General features: G+C 31.5%; 1 protein-coding gene and 1 non-coding gene across 2 annotated transcripts in view; one reads left to right on the top strand and one right to left on the bottom strand.

The window, feature by feature from the left end:
- The window catches only part of heca (hdc homolog, cell cycle regulator), a 285,257-nt gene that overhangs the window by 220,293 nt on the left and 42,556 nt on the right, over window positions 1-22,408 (top strand). The gene's annotated exons all lie outside the window — the stretch shown is intronic.
- On the bottom strand, window positions 20,596-20,679 carry TRNAL-UAA (transfer RNA leucine (anticodon UAA)). The gene has a single exon. It is a non-coding gene; the product is annotated as a tRNA-Leu (tRNA).

Raw genomic sequence — 22,408 nt, 5'->3', positions numbered from 1 at the left:
TTTTTCATTATGCCTTAAAGGTCATGTAAACAGATCAAGCGTACAGCAGCGAATAATTATCAGTTAACCTATCCCACTACCAGTTTTCCTACTAGTATTTTCTTGCTGGTTATTTAAGATTTTTTTACCCAGCATAAATTAATTTGGTTGCATCATATTTTCCCAGTATTAGAATTAGTAATTGTTTTCTAGTATTTATAATTTGTTTCTGTGGATTAAGTAAAATGTGTGTTTATGTTTGATAACAATAACCACTGGTTTCAACTGTTGTGTTTATTTGCCTTATTTTGTTCAGTATTTATATTTAACAGTAGAAGAACTGACTGAAGTAAGTGTTTTAACACCTTCAAGTTATTGTGATTTGATATATCATTCTCATATTAGTACCGAACATTGAAAAACTCAAAAAAAGAAACGGTTTCTCGTAGTTTTTAAGAATTATAAAAACTAATTGTAACTTAGTCGGCAACAAAGATGTTACAGAAAGAGTGAGATGTGAATACCACCAATTATTATTTATATTTGATATTTAAAATACGAATATACCAGAGGTGAAGTGGTGACCTGAAGTACATATTATTTATATATGGTTAGTTATTATACAAATCTACAAGTGTGTTTTAATTGACGTTTATTTCAAATGCAGTGTACTTAAAACTATTCATATGTATGGCTTCAAGGAATAATTTGGTTTAACCCTGTAACTATGAGTGAAAAGATGTCAGTGTTGTGTTGCGCAAACATTAAAATATTCTCATTGGGTCTGTTGAAGGTTTATTTTCTGGGATTTCTTCATTGGTTAGAGAGCGTCAGCTTGTTAGTGGAGACATTGAAGGAAGGTTCTTGATTGCGGGTGTTCAAGTGTTCCTTTAGTCTGAAATATTGGAAATAACCAGTTTATTTGATACTTCCATCTAAATCTATCGACTCGATAAAATTAGCAAATACATGGACCTATATGACTTTGATAAAGATAACATTCAAAGGCTACATGTCAAAATCTTATCCAATATTGATATTTTTAAAAATTTATGGTTTTTATGACAGTTTAATTAGTTTTTGTCATTTTCAAGGCAATGGATTAGAATTACCTTTTTGTGTTTATTAACGTTGTTTCCTTATGTATAAGAATATAGTTGAAGTAGAATAGTATTTAACACTTACATGGAATAGAGCTTTATGAAGCTTGAACCTTGAAGAACAACTTCGCGTTTGTTCACACCGGACGAAAACAAAGACGTATTGATAATACGGAGCGGTATTTGGAGCTCTACCAGCGAATTATATATTATTTCTTATATCATTTTATGGCACTGGATGAAACTCTTCTGATTCAAAATGATTATCAACTAAATGAATAGCAAACGGGTGAAACATTCTTTAAGTGATCAAAAAATAAATCGTTTTACAAAAAGACATCTAAAAGTAGGATGAATGTGTTACTGGTAATGACTTGCTGGATCGGCCCAGGCGCTACCAAACCAAACTGTCGGTTTGTTCAGGAAAGATCCTAATATAAACACTTGTCACCGCTTGTAAACACTTTAACACTTGACATTTAACATTTTCATTAATAATGATATCGATGCTTATTGTTTTATCTACGTAAATTATACTGAAGACCAATTAAATGATCCCTGATGATGTCTGGAAACTGACTGACTTGCTGAAAAATCGATTTTTTTGGCCAACTTAATGTTGATTGTTAAATTCGAATTTAAAAACTCTATTGTTTTTCTAGTTAAATCGAAGATTTCTATGATGTATTAAATAACGATGATAAAACAGAGAAAGTATAACATTTCACAGTATAACATGGTACCAGTTCGGTGTAAAATTAAAGTTGTGAACTTCCAAACTATAACGTCGATGATTGTCAGGGAACAAGAAACCGATTTTGTGAACGCAATAAAGCCGACGTTAAATAATAAAGCGAAATATCGTCCCACGACCAAACTGACGTATATTTCACGTCTAATTTGGTAACGCCGCTCGAGTCGGATGGCATTTAATAAGGCCCGTCTAAAACTTAAATCACGTTAGACCAACGCAACTGCAAACTTAATAAGTTGGCAGGTCGGAGTGCCGGGGTGAATTTTCGGTCGCGGATTACTAATAGTCTGAGGTCGTGGCGATGCCGCCCGTCCGCCCCCAATCGATTCCAGACGACCGAGAAATCGATTTCGTTCCGGCAAACGTTCAATTATACGTGTATCCCCCGTCGTCAGATTGGCTTCGGACGGGCCGGTATTCCGGGTTGCATACCGTGAATTGCCCGACGGATATCTGTCGCATATCGATATGCGTTTATGGAACCGTTCGTGGTCTACCGAAAGATTCAGACCGTCGGATATTGTATTAATTACCGGTATTATGGAAATATTTTGATTCTGGATCCTAAAGTTTATATAAGCAAAGCATCCAATAAGACATTTTTTACAAAAGCGTTTACTTCTAGTGAAAGGGAATAAAAACTAAACAATATATTGTCAATATTAATATTATCAATAATACTTATTTTCTGCATATCGTCCTAAATTAACTTTCCCTATAAAATTTGCATACCAAAATTTTTTGCAATCATTTACATCAATCTTTTGCCGATCATTGTCTTTCAATTTAGGCCTACAATTTAATTTTAATCGATTTGCAACCGATGGTATTACTGTGTATTAAACATTATCGGTTACATTTGTAACCAACTTCATGTTGTAGACCCAATTACAGGCTTCACTTTCAGTTTAATTTCGTCAGTGTGCAAATGAAGTGCAAGTGAATATATTTTTTCAGTGCCTTGAAAATGTCTGAATTGTATCGACTAATTCGCATTTGTGAGAAATTTTATTTTTTTCTTCAGTTCGAAGAAAGGCGGCTGATCATCGAATACTGTATGAAGCTTATAGTAACTATGTTCCATCGATTTCAACATGTGAATAATGATTTCGACGTTTTAAAAGTGGTAATTTTGACGCCTAAGGCAAAGAGGCGTAACACAGGGAAAAGTTTCCAACCGCTTGAAGAATGAATTAATATAAACTGAAACAAAGAGGCATTGAAAGGTTTTTCGTCATATGAGAAATGTTGCTTCACCGGCAAAGCTCTAAAACCTAATGGAACCATCAATGGGGATCACTATCGACTATATTTATTTAATGCGCGAAAATGACAGGAATACAAAAAGGGACCCAACTATATCATATCATCCGCCGTATTCTCCAGAAGCTGCTTCTGCTGATTATTATTTGTTCCGACATATGAATCTTCACCTATCTGAGCAGGGCCTGACCTCTTTTTTTCGTTTCTCCTGAAGATACCAATAAAATGGATCGACTCGTTCAAAGGATATCATCATTATTTCGAGATAGAATTCGTAAATTCCTTGAAAAAAGTAGCAGCTGGACAATGGACAATGCTTTGAATAAAATACATTTTACCATTTTTTCACAATAAAACTTCAAATTAAAGAACATCCTTTAAAATTAATTTGTAAGCCTAGTCATTCAGTTGTAGTACTTTGTTGGGTATTTATAAATATTCAATTGTAGTAATCAACCAAATCTAACTATTGATTTCAATAGATCTGATTTTTGCCTACATAAAGTAACATTTTGGTATTTAGAGTATTACTTTGGTTTCTTTATTTGCATAAATCTTCTCCCGAAGTCTTTTAGAATAATTTGGCCATTTTTAAAGAAGGCTTTATGGTGATATGCAATACGTGTATTACTTGCCTGTATGTATTCTGATCAGCTACATGTTTTGGTGAAAATATGCCAACTGTTAAAAAACCTAACCCAGCTGTTAAATAAGTTCGCAGCTGTTAAATATATTCGATGGCTTGCTACATTTTAGGATAAGTTCGTTGATTCTCTACATAAAATAACGATACTCTAATCAATGGAATCAATGTTTCTAATTTTATTTTTAACATTAATTACTTTTGTTGTTTGATTTCAAGAAATATGCTTCTGAGACTCTACAAACACTCAAAAATTTCTGATGATGCTGCTCCATCATATTTCAATTGACTATTAAGTGTTGATATTACGTCAATGACGAAGTACGATGAGGAGGAACAGGAGTTCGAACACAATGCCTCTTAAGAAGACTTATTGAACCATCCCTGAAAGCCGTCGAATTGCATTTTTAAAGTACACAAGTTCTCAGAATACGTTACTTTTGTTGTTTGATTTCAAGAAATATACTTCTGAGACCCCGCGAGCACTCAAAAACTGCTGATGATGCTGCTCCATTATATTTCAATTGACTATTAAATGTTGATATTATGTCAATGATGAAGTACGGTGAGGAGGAACAAGAGTTCGAACACAATGCTTCTTAAGAAGACTTATTGAACTGCCCTTGAAAGCCGTCGAATTGCATTTTTAAGTTCTCAGAATACATGCAAGTATCTAAGATATTGATTAAGTTAATCTTTAAAATGAAGAAGTCACTCGAGTCGAAAAGTCGAATTTTCAATGCCATGTTTCATTGTGGATTGAGTTCAGCATGGGCAGTGTTTTGGAAATGCAAATAATCACTGTTATATTATAATTAATTTTATTAGATTTTTCTTTTTATTTTGATGAATTAAGCTATTTTTCAATCAAATATTCCTGCAATGAGATATTGCAAGCTAAGTTGCTCTCCTCTGTTTTACACACTTGTCAATTTTGACTATTTTTCTTACGCGAATCAACAGGTTATTTAAAAATATCTCACATTGAACAACTCTATTTAAATGGTTACTACTAGATGGGGTTTGCCGTATTCTTTATTTGTCTGGTATTATTTATTTTTAATTCCCTTGAGTTTTAGTTTTTCGACCATAATCGATCATAAATTACTTCTAATCTAACCCAAGTTATTTTTCTGTAGAAATAATTACCAATTTGGGTATTCGTCTCGAAATGGTTTTAATTCGTTGCGTGAATCGTCCTCTTAAAATGGCGAATTTTCTAATCAAACAGCATCCGTAATTAAATGAATCATCGTCATTTCGAGAGCCTAAACCCATTTGATGTTCACCGTTAACACAAGACCATATCGCTGAAATAAATTGGTATTGCAAATTTTGTTGCAGCTGAACAGAACTGACACACATTCGCGTACGTTGACCTTCCTTCGTCGCCAACTTGTGGCCATTTTTAGCCTCTGCCGCAGACAGCGTTATGACACGCACACGTGGACAGAGCTGCAGTTTTTCTGTCGATTTACAATTTGACCTATTTGGCTCTTTTTTTTGTTCTTTTCATTCGCTCTGTCCTCGTTTTCTTGAACGCCTCTTTCATTCGTACACTGTTAATTATCGCAGAGTTGGGTGTTATCAAGAGTTGAATGGTGCATATTAATCAACACATAATTATACAGGGTCTATATATTTTAATTATGATATTTATACTTATTTTGATTTCTAAAGCAAATATTTTTTTAAAGATTTTTAAATCTGTTAACTTAGCTCTCAGTCTAATTGAAATTCTGATGCATCTAGGATAGTAATGTTACTCAGTATAATCTAAAAAAATTAGGATAATAGGATATGACTATTGTTTAGTGTATCAGATATTCAAGCAGACATGTACTGACGACTGTTCTAAATCGAATTTTCTTATTAAGATAGGCTATTAGGGTACAGCACTGGTAAATTTTCTGTTGATAATAGTAGTCTCTTACACACTATATATGTTAAATGTTACAATTTCATCAACAACTATAATATGTCTTCCATTTGCCAGTCTGTAAAATAATAGTTTTTTTTTACTTACTCATTTACTTATGTTTTCGATTTATTTTGATGTCACTGGATTGTTTTAATATTAGTTGCATTGGAGCTTCCTTATATTTAAGCAAATTATCCATATATCATATGTTATGTATCAAATATTTATCTACTAGGTAATACCAATTTTCAATATATACGGAGTTTATTCGTTTTGCATACACTAGACTATGTCCAACCAATTCTAGAAACAGGCTTAATATAAATTTTCATTATTATAACTCATTGCTTCATCTCATTGTTATAACTATTCGAGTCATTTGGATTGTATATTGGTATTTTGCAGATCTTCAAGTGAACTTTTACCATATTGTGGTCCATCAATGGGAGGAGGTCAGACAATGTGTGCTCAACCATAGCAGATCTGAAATAAATTCAGTTTAGTGTTTAAAGGATCTGTAGTAATATGAAGACTGCTATTTTGCATAAATATTAAATATATACAGTGTATTTTTACTTATCTCTCTTTTGTTTAATTTTAATAAATCAAAAATAAATAAAAGTTAACGTCTATGAACTATGTTTCTCAAAGGAACAATGGAGCTATCCATTTAAGATGGATTAAGATAAATAGTTCTGTTCGAACTGAAATCTCAGAATATAAAAGACAACCCTCGTACTAAAAACGAATATCATATATTCAATTATAGACAAGAATGCAAAGCGGACTGTGTAACATGCATTTTCATTCTGATATTTACATAGCAAATATTTCCGACAGGGACGTGTTACATTTCCTATCGTTTTAACACTTCATTATGAAGCCAGATAGTCGGCTGTTTGAATAGCGAGACCCAACCCGACAAGAGTCGAAACTATGCTGAAAATATCTACAATTACGTTTTATCTGTGCATTTCTCAAATCCGCAATATAACGATAACATTAAATATTAGGAACGAGTATTGTACAGGTTAATGAACCCGGTGATATGGAATGGGAGAATAAAATATGGCATTGTAAATTTCATATGCGTTTAGCTGTATTTATGGACTGTACGTTGATTGTATTTATGTTCGCATAGATTAGGTTCGGTATTTAATTTTAAACGTTTTTTTACTAATTTATGAGACACCTACTTATTTAAAATGTTAATTGAAATTTACTGTATGAGAATATTATCACATTTATGTTGGGTGTTTTTTTTTTCTCTATTTTAAAGTTTCCATTTACCAACTAGTGGTTTATCTAGACTGGACCTACTGCTTAACGTGGGCTCTGAACCACGGTCCTCAGCAGTCAGCCTACCGACTGGCGAGTGACCAACTTTAGAAATCATCCTAGAAGACATCCGGTCTTACCCAGCCTGGTTACCGGCGTGGCTGGGATCATTTTCCTTGTCGGATTTTATATTCTAGCCTAGGACAATCACAAATATTAAACAATCACAAACATAAATTTACGACCACACCCCTGCAGGATTCGAACCCGCGACTGTCGCAACAGTAGGTGGGCCAAGCTGGCTAAGTAGTTTGATTTTGTCAAATGTCTTAATTGCCTTAACTATCTTCATATTGAACTTGTTGATCATTATGTAATCCTTACTTAACGACATTTTGTTCATATACCGCAAAAATGTTACTACAGTATAATTTTTTTCGTTATAATATCCATAACATTATTTTCTAAATAGAATTTTTATAATTTTTTAAATCTAATAATAAAAACCGAAGGGAACAGTAACAAAAACGTTTCTCTTCTAGCAGATGATGAGGTTATTTTAAATGCAAATTTTAATATTGCATATGCGGCATATTCGAGAGTATTTCATCAGATAAATAATAATTACTGTACAATGCAAATAAACCGTATTAATTATCGGTGATAAGTAATAACAAAATTCTATATAATTGGTTGGGATGTCGTAATATAATTACCTTTTTTTATAACTTCCTAGTTGTTTTTAAGTTGGCTAGGTATGAATTATTATATATATTTTTTGAAGTGATTAAGCTGTCCTAATTTATATATTTGGAATTCCTATGAAGTACATTGACAGTATCAAATTTCATTAGTCTGAACAGCTCTGTAGAACAAAAGTTGTTGTTGATTGAAACTCCAAGATGAATCCAAATTCAAAATATTATCTTTTATTCTTAGTACTGTAGATTACCGACATTTTTTATTACATATACCTGAACAAGGGAGATAGTCATCTCCTGCTGATTTGTTCTTAATTAACTCAAGATTGTTCCTTTATTAATATTACTATAAGGCTGACTGATAACATTATTGTTTTGTATCTTTGTTTTAAATATTTCTTTCTGTATTCATAATATACTTAAAGCTTATCATTGTGATTTAAGTTCATAAATAAACGTTCTAAAACTGAATACATCTTCACGAATTAATTTTTACAAAAGAGGGAGAAAATAATATTGTATTTTTTTGATGATTCGTGTAATCTCTCCCATACTTCAACAGACATAATAAAATCATTTTAAAGATTTTATGAGATGCATAGAGCAACACAATTTAGTAGACTGGTATTTCAGTGAGGCCTAATGAAAATACAATGGTCTATAACGTGCTAAATATGTTATTATTGTCTTTTGTAATAATATGCGAGCTGCTTGTTCCTCAAATACCCCTTCGTCTCCTCGCTCGTGTATTGCAACCACCTCACGTTCCAGTCTAAATCCACTTCCCGTGCGTCATGCATAATTTCTGCCAACAATGAGAAGTTGCATTTTTGCATCGGCTGAACAGAAATAAAGATCGGCCGTCTGCATAATGCAATTTTAATTTTTATGCGAAATTTCCTGTCCGCCCTCAGCGTCGGCCTCGACGCAGACAAAAACGTTTTGTTCGATTGTCTTTTTGACTTTTGCGATGCCGGTAGTTAGTGCAGTTAAAAAGCGTACTTTTCATAATGGGGCTGGGGGATACTCCTCGTTTTTTCGAGCGTTTCGCGTACTTGCGATTGTGCGCTTTTTTTAAACAATAAAAGGTTCGTTTTATTTTTGGAGTTTCAGTTGTTGTGGTCCTGTGGAAAACAAGCAGACTAATTTTTTGCATTTACCCATTCACATTTATGTATACTCATCGTATAAGTACAGTTCCGTGAAGTAATATACGACTGGAGCTAATATTTACTAAAATTACTAAATAAGTTAATTTGATATAAAAAAATACCCTGAATATTATGTTTTATTACATCTTACATTAGATAAGCAGTAGTTTTAATTTAGTTAGTACATTCTTAATTTACAAAGTTATTTATTAATATTTTTCAAATTAAAATAAAAATAAATATACTATACAAGTCGTATGGTATGGTACAAATTGTAGATTTTCCGGGCATATTTCCAGTAGTTGTATTATTGTGCTTTAGCAACCTTGTTCGTGTTTCAAACGAAATCTTAGTAAGTTCATAGATCTATTTTGATTTCGAGATCATTCTTTTTGTTACCTAGCGGTAAGAATTGGTAATTAATCGCCCATGGATTACTAGTGGGTTTAAGGTCTTAATTAATTTAACCCTATATTAGCACCCCATAAGTCCAAATATGTTTTATAATTGACTGATTAAACCAATTTTATGAATTGAAATAATTTCTATTCATAAAATAATTAAATTAGCAATAGTTTAATACAATAATAAGTTTTGTTCTGTATTAATTTCAGTTAATTGTTATCTATTATGTCTAATAATCTTTTTTCATTTCAGGTAAGCACGTTCGTCCAAATTGGGTATGAAATTAGTGAGTACAAATTATATTAATTATTTGAATATTGCTTTAGTAATACGTATTTTAAATTTTATAAATAAATATTACCATATAATTTTATTGGTATTATTATCAAAAATTTAGGTGAGTTAATCATATTCTAGTTAATATTTTCCTATATACGTCTGCAGAAGAATATGTAGTAACATTAATAATGCATAAATAATATATACATAAATAATATATTAATTCATATAATTGGTCAGGAAAAAAATATTTATTTGATTTAATTAAAATTATTAAATTGACAATAATTAATTATATTAAAATGTAATTTTTACAGTATCATTAAAAGTACTAAAATATATTTATATTATTTTTATTTTCATAATGTTATTATTAACCGTAACATCTTCATCAGCAAATTTCGAAAATCGGAAAAACTTCTTTCATTCATCATAATCATCATCATCATTCGTTTCAAACATCAAACCTTTCTGTTGGGTACGTACATAAACTTTGATGATTTTTATTGTATTAACAATTCTCAAAAAATGAGGAGCTAATATCTGGAACCAACCAAAGCGCTAACAATATTCTTCAATATATGTTCGTATTTGAATCTGAAAGAAGCTTAAAGCACTTGCAGCTAGTTCAAATGGAACATTGTCCTAGGGGTTTGATTGAATAATTAGCGGCATATGAGTCGTGCAGCTTCCTCCGGAAGAAAATGACCAAAGCTGTCCGTTGTTCATAGTCATATTTCGAATAATTTTACACAATTTTTTGTGGGTAGAATAGAATCTTTCATTAATCAGTTCGCATTTAATGACTTCTGAACAAATTCCAGAAATCCTGGAACCGAGGGACAAACTATTGGTGTTCCTCAAAACTTCGATATTCTCAATCTATCTACGGACTAGGGATAGTTTCAGAAATTTCCAAGCGTTTATATTGCATGAGTGAAAATTCGAATAAATTAAAGTCAAGCTCTTTTTTAAATAATTTATTTCATTCATATTACCTAATTGCCCCTAATAAATAAAGTTTTGATTTGTATAAGGATGAAGCCATATTTTTATTTTATTTACTCTTTATTATTACACCAGTATATTTCGCTTGCAATCATTGGTAACACTTTGGAAACTTATTTCCTTCCAACTTTTCAAGCTAATTGTTTCGTTTTTCAGTTGTTGTTATATTGTGTTCATATTAAATAACATATGGGGCAAAAGTCCCGCTACCATTTTGATTGCGCGCCTTCTTGGTTATGTGACGCAAGCTTACTTTAAGCATTGTGATGTGTAGACGTCCAAAAGACGTAGAATTTTATTATGGATAAATATACGCCACAAGAACAATTTTTGAAAATAATCGTTCCATTATTTTCACTCGGCGGAAATTGCGTCAAAAATATTCTAATCGTCCACTGCCTCACAAAACCACAATTTATCGTTTACAGGCGAATGTTCAACAATACCATACGACAGCAGGCAGGCCTTATTCTGGGAGACAACGGACACCTCTTAACGCTGAAAATGTAGCTCTGATGCGCGATAATCACTTCGGAGGCCTGGGAACCATGTCACATACATGGTCCGTACAAAATTCAATTAGTCCAAAAATGCTAAGGCTATCTGGTGAAATTGGAGATTTTTCATATAAATCGATAAAGAGCAATGAAGCCCATTCTTCTCAGTGGCCACGTCAATAAACAGAACAGTCGGTTTTGGGAACACAGAATCCTCAATTAATTCGTGAAACATCATAGCGTGCACTAAAAATAACTGTATGGTGTAGTATTCGTGCTGGATTTTTTAAAAATTACCAAGGTGTTTCTGTTACTGCTGAACGGTACCAAGACATGAAATGGAAGAGCAAAAACTAGAGGACATGTAGTTTCAGCAAGATGAGGCTACAGTACACACAACTCGTTCAACAATCAAGCAAGGCTAATTTCGCAAAGTGGCGATTTAGTATGGTCAGCTAGATCTCCGGATTTAACAGCACCAGATTTTTTCTTATGGGATTTTTTTAAAACCAAATATTTATGTGAATAAGCCCCAAACGATTCAACATCTTAAGGTTAATATTCATCACGAAATTGAAGTAAATTAATTTTTCAATCACGACGAACAAAAATGTGAAGACTAAATAAACTTTTTATGAAAACCAAGCTGAGTTATATTTTCTTTGAGCAAAGTTATAGACAATCAAAATGGTCAAGAGAGACTTTTGTCCCACGTTGTCCTAGAGACATATACCACTGTCACTCCACTATTTTTAAATAATTTCATTTATTGTTATCGACCAATGTTTTATATAATTATTATAATATGGACTAACCAGACTTTTGTTGGGGAACGACTGAGATATATTCGAAAGCTATTAAGGAATAGAAAGTTAATAAAGACGCTTCTTGTCCGTTTTATCCGCGTAAATATTTCATCGATGACAAGGCAACGGTGTTTATCAAGCGCAATCATCGCGGAATTGTTTCGTGAAGAGCCGACCGTAAATAATCGACTTGTGCTGTTTTAAAAACTAATAAAAATCGTCAGCAGATCAGAGGGTTGGCTGGTGGGGAAGTTTACGAAGCGGCGTACTTGAATCCGACGACCGTATATTAGAAATCGATTTGCGGTTTAAACACTCCCCGGGCAAAAAGGACCGTTTTTTTTAATATGAGTTACGGGTTGTTTGAAAGTGAGAGTTTTATGATCGGGCATTACGTCCCTAAAAATTATTGTCTCAGAAATCAATTTATCGATATTTGCTTTTCTACAATAAAAAGCCTAAGCGTAATTCATTTTTAAATATTTCAAATCGCTAACAGAGGTGACTTCGACTTTATTATTCTTGTTTCAGAATATATAAATCAATATTAAACGCGTTCCATGTTTGTATGGACACTTATTAGAATCTGTGTCTCTGTAACATTCTATTCGGTGTATTTAGGATCACAACTTATTTTATGTTTATTCATCTGTTTAGTTATGTATGGTCAATCATTCTACATTCAACTGAAAAGCTTCAATTTTTTTGTTAAGCTATCTAGACTTTAAATAATCAGACTGTTTTTATTATTGTTTATGTTATATATTGTTTCACTGATACTCATTAGATTGACACTGCATATGCTTAATGACGAATCTGATGTCGTTTGATAAGCTTATGATTATTCAATATTGGTAATTGTACTTATCAAACTTACATAGGAAGATGTAAGTAACATTATATAAAAGTTTGGCGGCACTACTATGGTCATCCATCATTTTTTCCACAAATTTCAATTACATATATCGCAAAATATAGTTTTTACTTTTTACAGTAATTTGCGTTTCAAATTTATAATTATGTTTTGATTGTGACATAAACAATATTGGAATCCAGTCATCTATCAGTTTTTTCAATTCTTCACCTCGAAACCGTTTCCAGCTGCATCGGTCTGACAAAGTGAGAATGCCAGAGGACGCTATGTCTGATGTGTACACTGGGTGCGGCAGAACTTCCCATTTGAAATACAATAGTGCAACAACTTCACTACTTGTGCAACGGGTGGTCTTATGTTCCTGGTTTAGCTTATTCCATTGAGGACTGAAGAAATTTCAAAACAAAAGTTCGATACATACATCGTATTTTTTCCGCTCCAGTTTCCACGTAAAATTAATTTGGTGACCGGAAAAAGGAAATCAAAACTAAAGTTTGATACTCCCCTTCAAAAACCCTAGGTTTTTAATAACGATATTTTACTTTGTAACTAAAAGTTCGATACTCTTAGTTACAACCATCTATACTTCTTTGAAAAAAATATCGGCCCAAAATAAGTCGATATTTTTTCGACATCCTTAATCTGTGGTCCCAGTTCGATTCAGTTCAAGTAGCTCCTAACGCACTACACCTTGCTGATCCCACCATATGCACAGAAAGACTCTATGGTCAGGAATATTTCGTTTCGGTGTCGATTTTAATCACTCTTTTACACTAACCTATGACTTCTTAAGCTTGGTATTGTCATACTGGATCCTTCCATCATATTTCAACTCAATAAGGAATACTCTTTCAGCTATATACTTCGATGTCTGCCAATTTTTGAGATTCTGAGCTAGGTTTTCGTCCAACAAGTCTTACAATTCATTGTCTTCGTACTTTTTGTTCTTCCAGGGTGTTTTGTGACATTGACATCAAACTAGCCACTTAAATTAATGAAACCAAAACCGACAATAAGGATATGCCGAAGTAACATCACCATAAATCTCTAAAAATGGTTGATGAACTTCGGCAGCAGATTTCTTTAAATCAAACAACACGAGTAATAAATATCGAAAATACAATCTTGAGTGTTCCAGTATTAGCGTCTGTATATACTTAAGAACTTAATACTAAATGGAAAACAATCATTTTATGTACAAACATGTCAATTAAAAATGTCAAGTAATCAATTTTTACAATTAGGTTCGGTTGTTTGGCAATTGTTTATATTGATATTTCGGAATTTTACCAAAAGATATCGATGATCAAAATACATGTAATCACCTACTATATGTTATCTTATGTCGTATGATCTTCTATTTTATGCATATTTATTAATACTTTCTATATAGAATTTGTGAATATAACACATTATTCTGGTACTTCTATTATAACTCGGCTCTCGGCTATTTCGACCAATATTGTGGTACCACCAGCTTAACCTGTAAAAGCGTAAAACGTGCAGCACCCCAAAAATGTGGTTGATTAATGATTGATGAAAAGTAGATTTTTGTGATAATTTGTTAACTCGTATTCACTTCGAAATTGGAAATGGAATCATAGTTATACATAGTTAAAAAAAGTTCTACAAGATTGAGTTAAGAAGAAGATTAAAATATTGCCACATCGCTATTTAACTAAAATTATATCATTTAAATAACGAGAAAATATCTTCAATAAATCAATAATAATGTTTACCTAAATATAGGAAGTGTAGTTTCATTAGCTTTGTCAAATCGAAATAAACCTATGACATTCTAAATTTGCATATGATGATAGTAAGGCTCAATGTCAATGTTGAACACTCAAGATCAAGCTCAAATTAAAACTGAATGTCAACGTGGCAGTGTGAAGAAAACATAATATATTTCATTCGATGTTCTTATAATGCAAGAATTACAACAAAACATAAAATTACCAATTTTAAAACGATAGTTTGTTGAATTTTTTCGTTACTTTCTTCTAGTTGTGTATTAGTATTAATCACACTTTTAACAATTTCTTTTTATAGAACTATTCACTCTGGATCAAATAAACTTGATTTGCAAAATTAATCTTATAGAAAGTTAGATATTTAGAAAGTCTATTTGAAAATGCTTTGAAATAAACCAGTTCGTTTTTTCTCGTATAGACTTCCATGGACTAAAAGGAAATAAAAACCTTCTAGACAACATAATTCTTTTCGCTCCCGAAGATCAGCGATAGCGTGAAATTACAGCTATAATTCTCAGCCCAAAATAATGACAAAAAAGGTTTGCGCGACGGAAACTGAGATATTGATATTTTCTTCGAAATCGCTGGAGTTCGAAATCACGAAATGCGATCATTCCACATGACTTTGTCCGATTTTGCTACGACTTTGTTTACAGACATAACTGACGATAACATGAATCGAAATTCGTGAGAACTGGAAGTTTGCTCGAGCTGATTTTGTACATGGAAACTTTATTTGTTTTATTAAATATTTGTAAATGTAAATCATTTATATTTTCGGTTGGAATATGACTGTATTGATATTATTCACTGCTCCTTAATTGATTCTTCATTTAATTAATATTCAATTTGCCATATGCCAGTCAAATAATCAGTTTTATATTTCTTATAATCTCAATTTATGGATTATTGGATAATTCTCAATAAAAAAAAGTTTTTTTGTAACTTCTTAGCAGGAAGGTCGCGTTTGCGTCAAACCTATTCGAAAGCTTTTAGGACACCTTTGTTCTCTTTGTAGACTGGCGAAAGTTTTACTTTTTTAAAATAGCTTAATCTTGTCCATATTGATCAAAGGTTGGTTTTCTCTAGTTTATAAGTAAGAATGGTTTTAGTGAAACATCTTCTATCATAGCAAGGAATAGGAGTATTTTGATGTTAAATAATGTTTTAAAAGAGAGAAAGATAACTTCAAAATACATAAAGAAGTCCAAACAAAATAAACTATTATTCAGTATTGACATTAGTTACCTTTTGTTGTTTGATTTAAAGAAATAAATAATAATTTTGTTGTTGTTCGTATAATTTTAGAAACTTAAAATGATGGTATCTCGCAATATTCAAGCTGTGGGTTTGGTTTCCACAATATAAAAGTTGCCGATATACGATGATATCAATGACACAAAATGGCCTAGAGGACCAACAAAGCTCAAGCACAATAAATTGCAAAAATTATTTATTGCACGAAAATGCAGCACAAACTCTCAAATGGCTTTCAGGAAGCTTGAGAAGTTCATGTTCTAAAGGGTCGGATCATTAAGATGTAAAGTTCATAAGATGTTAAAACCAAACGAATCTGTTAATGCAGGTGTTTACCAATCAATTGGATTATTAAAATTACCGGTCAATTGAACAAATTGAATGACATATTGTTGCACAACAGATCTACAACCGCCTGTAACTTGCATTATTATCTTATGGTGGGTACAGATCTGATGTACATTGATGAAAAAAAGGCAAAACATAACATTTGCTGATCGAGCTCGAGCCGGATTCTCAGGTCTGTATTTACCATAGAGTAATATAGAATGTTAGCTTAATACAAATAATTTCAGAATTGCTTTGCATGTTCTCGACAGAAATGACGCTGAATTTCATTGGTTAGTTTATATTACCGTTACAGGCACCTGTAATGAAACTATTTCTTTAAATGAAATTAATGTAATGAAACTTTTCTGTGTCTGTTAATATTTTACTTTCTTGTTCGGCACAACAATGTATTGAGGCAAGTTATAATTATTTTTCAATGTTATTGTGAAAATTATGGAACGGATAACTAAAACGGTTAAATCATATGATATACGTCAGAATAGAGAAAACATACTAAAAAGTAATACTTTAAAGAACAGCAAGAAAAAATGTAAGGTATATATCAAAATTACTGCTGTGCTCTTATTATGATAGAATCGAGGAGTTAAAAAGACTGCTTAAGCGCCTATTAACAATATAATAAAACAAGCATGATAATATCTTGTCTATAAAATCAATCTCATCTTATTGGTCTACAAATTGTATTATATTATTTTGTATTAATGTATTTTATTAACATCCTTGTTGAAAAGGTTATCTCGGTTAAGGAGCCTTAAGCCAAAATATGTTCCAAGCAAATGAACCCCTTGAAAATAATTAAGTTTTAAATTGACGGTACTTTACAAACAACTTTTTAAAGGGCAACAAAAACTTTTCATGTATAATCACATTTACCTTCAATGTAATTTTACTATTGTTTCCTTTGGACATATTTTGGTTTTTTGTGTGGGTTATATTTTCATGATTTCTTCTGTTGTATTCCTGTAAATAATAATATGTACCAGTTAAAAGCAATGCTGAGTCACACGCACACTTCCTTAATCTATCTAACTTTGGTTGTTTCTTCCAAGGAAAACTTCGTCTGGTTTTTTATTTCCGCAACACTTTTTTTAACACTTTTGGGAATGAAGATATGTTATAATCAAATAGTAGTAGTACAAACATGCCGATCGTACTTTATGTCACACAAAAAATAGCCTCATAAACAAACAATCGCATTATAGAAATGAGCCAATCAAATGTCTTTGTAGCCAATTCTAAAGAACCAATCAAAAAAGTGGTCTCAGAGCCAGTATTGGTCGGACACAAAACATTTCCTCGGTTTCGCGTATTTAAGTAAAACCTCTATGTATACTCTATGGTACTCACAATTAAATGACAGCTCACCACCACACGTCGCAATGTTGTGAGAAATACACTGTTGCAGGTCGAATAACTCCTGTCGCACCAGTGTACTCACCAAACATAGTACCTTCTTTTACCCCATGTCCAGCTCGATGTAACATGGTACACGATTTTAAAATACTGAAATGGAAATATGAATCAATGATTAGATCGCTTCCAAACTAACATCATGTTGCCAGAAAGATGGGAAAAGTGGTGGAAAATATTTAATCAATATATAGCGTATACATTTTTCTCAATAATTGCCTTTTTAAGGCGACAAAATAATGGAAATACATGCAAGCACCTCATATTAATATAATCAACTTGGTAATATCTGATGTTAAAATAAACAAAGTAATCTAAGCTTTCAAGTCACTATCTAGGCGAGATAACTGATTTTTTACATATAGTTTTTTTATTGACTCTTATAAAAACTTAATCCATGCACTGCACCTTACTCAACGTTTGTCACCAGAAATTGTTTACCCCTCGTAAAGTCATTTCCTGTACCAAGCAGTGGGAATAAAAATCTTATCAACAACCGAGTGAAATTCATTCCGTGCAATATACCACGCACCATAACGACACAAAAAGTGGGCATAACATCGTAGATCACGTTTTATTTTGACCTGGAATGACCCACAGTGCATTTACTATAGGCTAATAACACGCACAAGGACATTTAGTTTTAAATGCGTTTAAAGAGAATCTTTCAAGTGTTGCCACGTTTCCGAATCGCTTGATTTTTGCCGCAACATCCATCCAGTGGATTTCTAAAATCATTAGTTAAACTGTATTAATTCTGCCGATCTAATTCGTCGGTGAATATTTTTATAATAAACTAGATGACTAATAAATAATCACGAAAATATTGATTTATAATAATAATATATTATAGAGAGACTATTAAAAATACATTTATTAGAAGCGCTACGAAACACTGACGTCACTTACTCATTCCTAATCATCATTTCCACATTCCAACATTTGAACTTTTTAGCGCGCTTTTATTCTACAGTTAAAAAATTGATTTTGCGCAACCAACGGAAAGAAAAGATAAATGAAGAAATTGAACTAAGGCTTACCAAGGCAAATAACCTAAATTTGCCCACCACAATCGATTCGTTCGATAAATACTATATTTTGTGACCGTAATTGAAATAATAATTTAAGAATGAATCGTAGAACTTTAATAGAGTTGAAATGAGTAAGTATTCCAAATACACTAACCAGAAAATGCGGTAGAATGTTGAGGAATATTAAGTAAAAATACTGTCAGTATAACTCTAATGACTCTAAAGAGTACTCAATAATAGGGCAATCATCAGTTGGGAGCTGTGAGAATAGTATTAAAATCAAGTGCCCTATATTTGCTAAGACAAACCTAAGTTGTATCGATGACAAACCTACTGAAAGATGTTATAATGGTAATTTGATCATACAGATGCAATATATTTGACAGGGCTACCAAAATATTCATTTTACATAGTTGATAGTAACTACAACACACAAAATTAAACAATGTACATTTGATGATAGATTGATTTTCATAAACTTTTAGTTAGTGCTAGTTTTAGTTTAGTTTTTTAGTAAGTGCCAAGTAATGTTAATTACAATTCCATTACAATTTGATAATAGCCTTACAATTGTATGGGCATGTGCAACTGCAAAACCTATCAAGTACTTTTCAAAATATGTATTTAGAGATGCTATAGCATATCAAGTTTCTCTATGAATTCTCAAACAACTTATACGTTAAATTATCGTAGTTTTTTAAAAATAGTCATCTAGCCTATTCATGTTGCTTACATCAATAAATCATACAATCAATAAACAAATTATTTTATTATTAATATTTAAAGTTTATTAATATATATTAATACAAATATAGTACTTAATACAAACAGTATAAATGTATATATTACATCCTTATACGATTATATAAGTATTTATGCCACTATTGTTTATATTACTCTATTCGTTCGCATGTTATTACAATTATATCCGTGTATCATTATCATAACTTTATATACATTGAGAATGGACAGATTAAAATAACCCCGGCGGTATTTTTCCGCCCAGAAAACTAAGCGGCAACGCCGCATTAGCCTACGGTATTACGCCAAGCGTTGAGTATGGTTATATGTAATGCAACAGTTGATTAACAAACGGTTGCCAAAATAAATTTGCATTCTGAAATAATTAAACCTACTGAATAATTCCAGCCAATCACCTTGGTTTCGAACTTTTAATTTTAATGCTTGTTGCATTTATTTTGGTTAACATGTTACATATTGCGACCGTATAATGTTTCAGTTATATTTAAATAACAGTTCGCGGAAATCCTTTTGTTTATTATTTAGTAATAGTACTGGCATCACCGCTGAACCTAGTACAATATTTCAAAACTTAGGAGATATGGGTTACATTTGGATTGTTTCTTTAATATTTTCACAGACAACTTAAATCTATAACTATAATATATGAAAATACATAAATTCGATTTAATATGAATGTAGGAAATAGGAATAAATGTTTATCGAAGGGCATTACGGATAATATTAAGTTAAAAAATACTAAGTGTAATGGTTATGTGTCAGTAATTATAACAAAAAGTCTATAAGAAACATAAAAAGCAATAGTGAAAATGATTGTAATATTCACATTTATAAATTATTCCCGGGTTTCCCACTGCAGATTAGAATTGGCAGCAAGGCCGAAACGCCTATCTAAAAGCCTACGGCATTAGTCTCAACGTTGGCTGTGGTTATATCAGATAGACCAGTCAATTAAAGAAGGCAGCCGCCAAAATAATTTGTCTTCATTAACACCTCAGGATGTAAAAAGACCAAATTGAAATGATACGTTTACATGGACGATTCAATCACTCATGGTATTTGATTTATTATGAAAAGCATATTAAATTGTTTTGTTCTATTTAAAGAGAATCTTTATTATTTTTGAGAGCTTTGTAATTTTCAAAGATATATTATCTTGTTTGATATTATATAGTTTAATTATTTATTCTTGGAGTTCATTAATTTTTTTTCTTAAATTGGTAATAAAAACAATGTAACAAAATGTGTATAAAAATGCATGTAAAGACGATTTTTTATAAATAGTTTTTATATGATATTAATATGAAGCACTTATATACAAAGAAAATATTCTTTCTAATTATAATTTAATAATATCAAAAAAGTCACAATTGTCAGGTGTGGGGTTCGAACCCACGCTCCCTTTCGAGAACCAGAGCTTAAATCTGGCGCCTTAGACCGCTCGGCCAACCTGACTGTGTTCACTGCAAACATTACAATGCTTTTTTTTTCTTTATGTAATCATGTTTTATATCCATTTTGAAAATATCTAAAAATATTTAGTTTGGTTTGTGTACACTAGATAAAGAGGATTCTCATAAGTCAATGTTTACCGTATATTCATTAAATGCCTTGAGACTTTTTATACTTGATATTCAGTTTTTAGTCGTTTTTACTACCAAAATTTTACAGCGTTTGTTTCAAATGCATTATACGTCCATATTTTTACTTATTATATATATCATAATATATGCAGGATTCAACTAATTCCTTCAACTTAGTTTAGAATTTCTTATTCAGATGTTTGTTCTTGTTTCTTGCTTGTTACATATTTTTGCTTGTTTCTCCACTGTCTCGCTCTATTAAATATTTTCAATGCTAACTTATATTATGACAGTTTGAACGCTTGAATTCTTTCATCGTATATCTCTCATACTCAATATTTTAATCAAATTTTCTAAATATACCACTGTGATCAAAATTAGTAAGACTATTTCAAATATTGTCAAGAAACAGTAATACAATATTATAAAGAACATTCTTAAATTAAAATTGTAGTTTTTTTGTAACGATTGAAAGAATCCTATTTAAGTCCTTTAGTTGTCACTCAACAATATTTGAGCACTAAATTCTTGATTTGCTTGAAATCATTTTCATTGGTATATGGTGAAAGACAACTAGGACTTTCATTGTCCTCCACAATTCGTATTCCAATCAGATACACCTGCTCTTGATAGATCGTTTTATTTTGAATATTTCGAAAGCCAATAAAATATAATTGTTCATGCTGAACATTTTCTCTCATGTTAAATATAAAGAAATATAAAGTTGTCTATTAACTACTCTGATTTTGACAACTTCGATAAATATAAAAACATTCATAATTTTTATCATACTTGACTTGATGAATCAACAAATTAGAATACTATATTATTTTATATTATCGTATTGTTTTATTTACTTTATTTTTCGATTATTTTTTGCCTCGTGTATTTATTAAATGCATTTCCTGTTAACTTAATAAGATCTATTCATTCTACCGAAAAGGGACTGAGAGTTATTGATAAATAAGCATCGTCTGATCCTATCCGAAACTCATCAAAAAATAACGGCGGTTTCTTGAATTAATTATGGTTTAATCCGTTTACAATACCATCCCCATGCTCCAAAACGGAAGCATCAGCGTAAAGTCAGCCGTCGAGGCTTTGTGTAAATAATCAGCGAATGGTCTGATCCCTTTCTAATCTGTGCAAAATACCTTGTTTCCCCTCTATGCTCGACGCCGAACGGGAGAATCACTCGCGAAATAAGACTTCAACCGCTATTGAAACGTCTCTATTCGCGATCCATGGACAAGAGACAAATGCAAAGTATAGATAGAAGGTTTTAAATGATTTAGGTACGCAGAGCTAATTTGCATTTTATACAGCTTATTACTTAGACGTACTAATCTTTAGTTTTATCAATCTTTTTTAAAGCTATTTATATATATTTTCTTCTTGAGAGTATTCGTTATTGCTAGGTATCGCTCATCAAATATACAGTTTCATCAAGATTAAACTTTAAGGATAGTTTTTAAACGACATTTTTTAAGATTTGATTAATTATTATTTATTAATTTTTAGTTGACTTGAAAAATTATGTATATAGTCATTTCCATATAAATTAACAAGATCTTTCAAATAATTTATATCTAGTCCTATAG

The sequence above is a fragment of the Rhynchophorus ferrugineus genome, unplaced genomic scaffold, assembly GCF_030347505.1.
Source record: "Rhynchophorus ferrugineus isolate W39M unplaced genomic scaffold, kcgeb_rfMv2 rfM2, whole genome shotgun sequence".
Taxonomy (NCBI): Eukaryota; Metazoa; Arthropoda; class Insecta; order Coleoptera; family Curculionidae; genus Rhynchophorus; species Rhynchophorus ferrugineus.
This window is presented reverse-complemented; position numbering and strand designations above follow the sequence as displayed.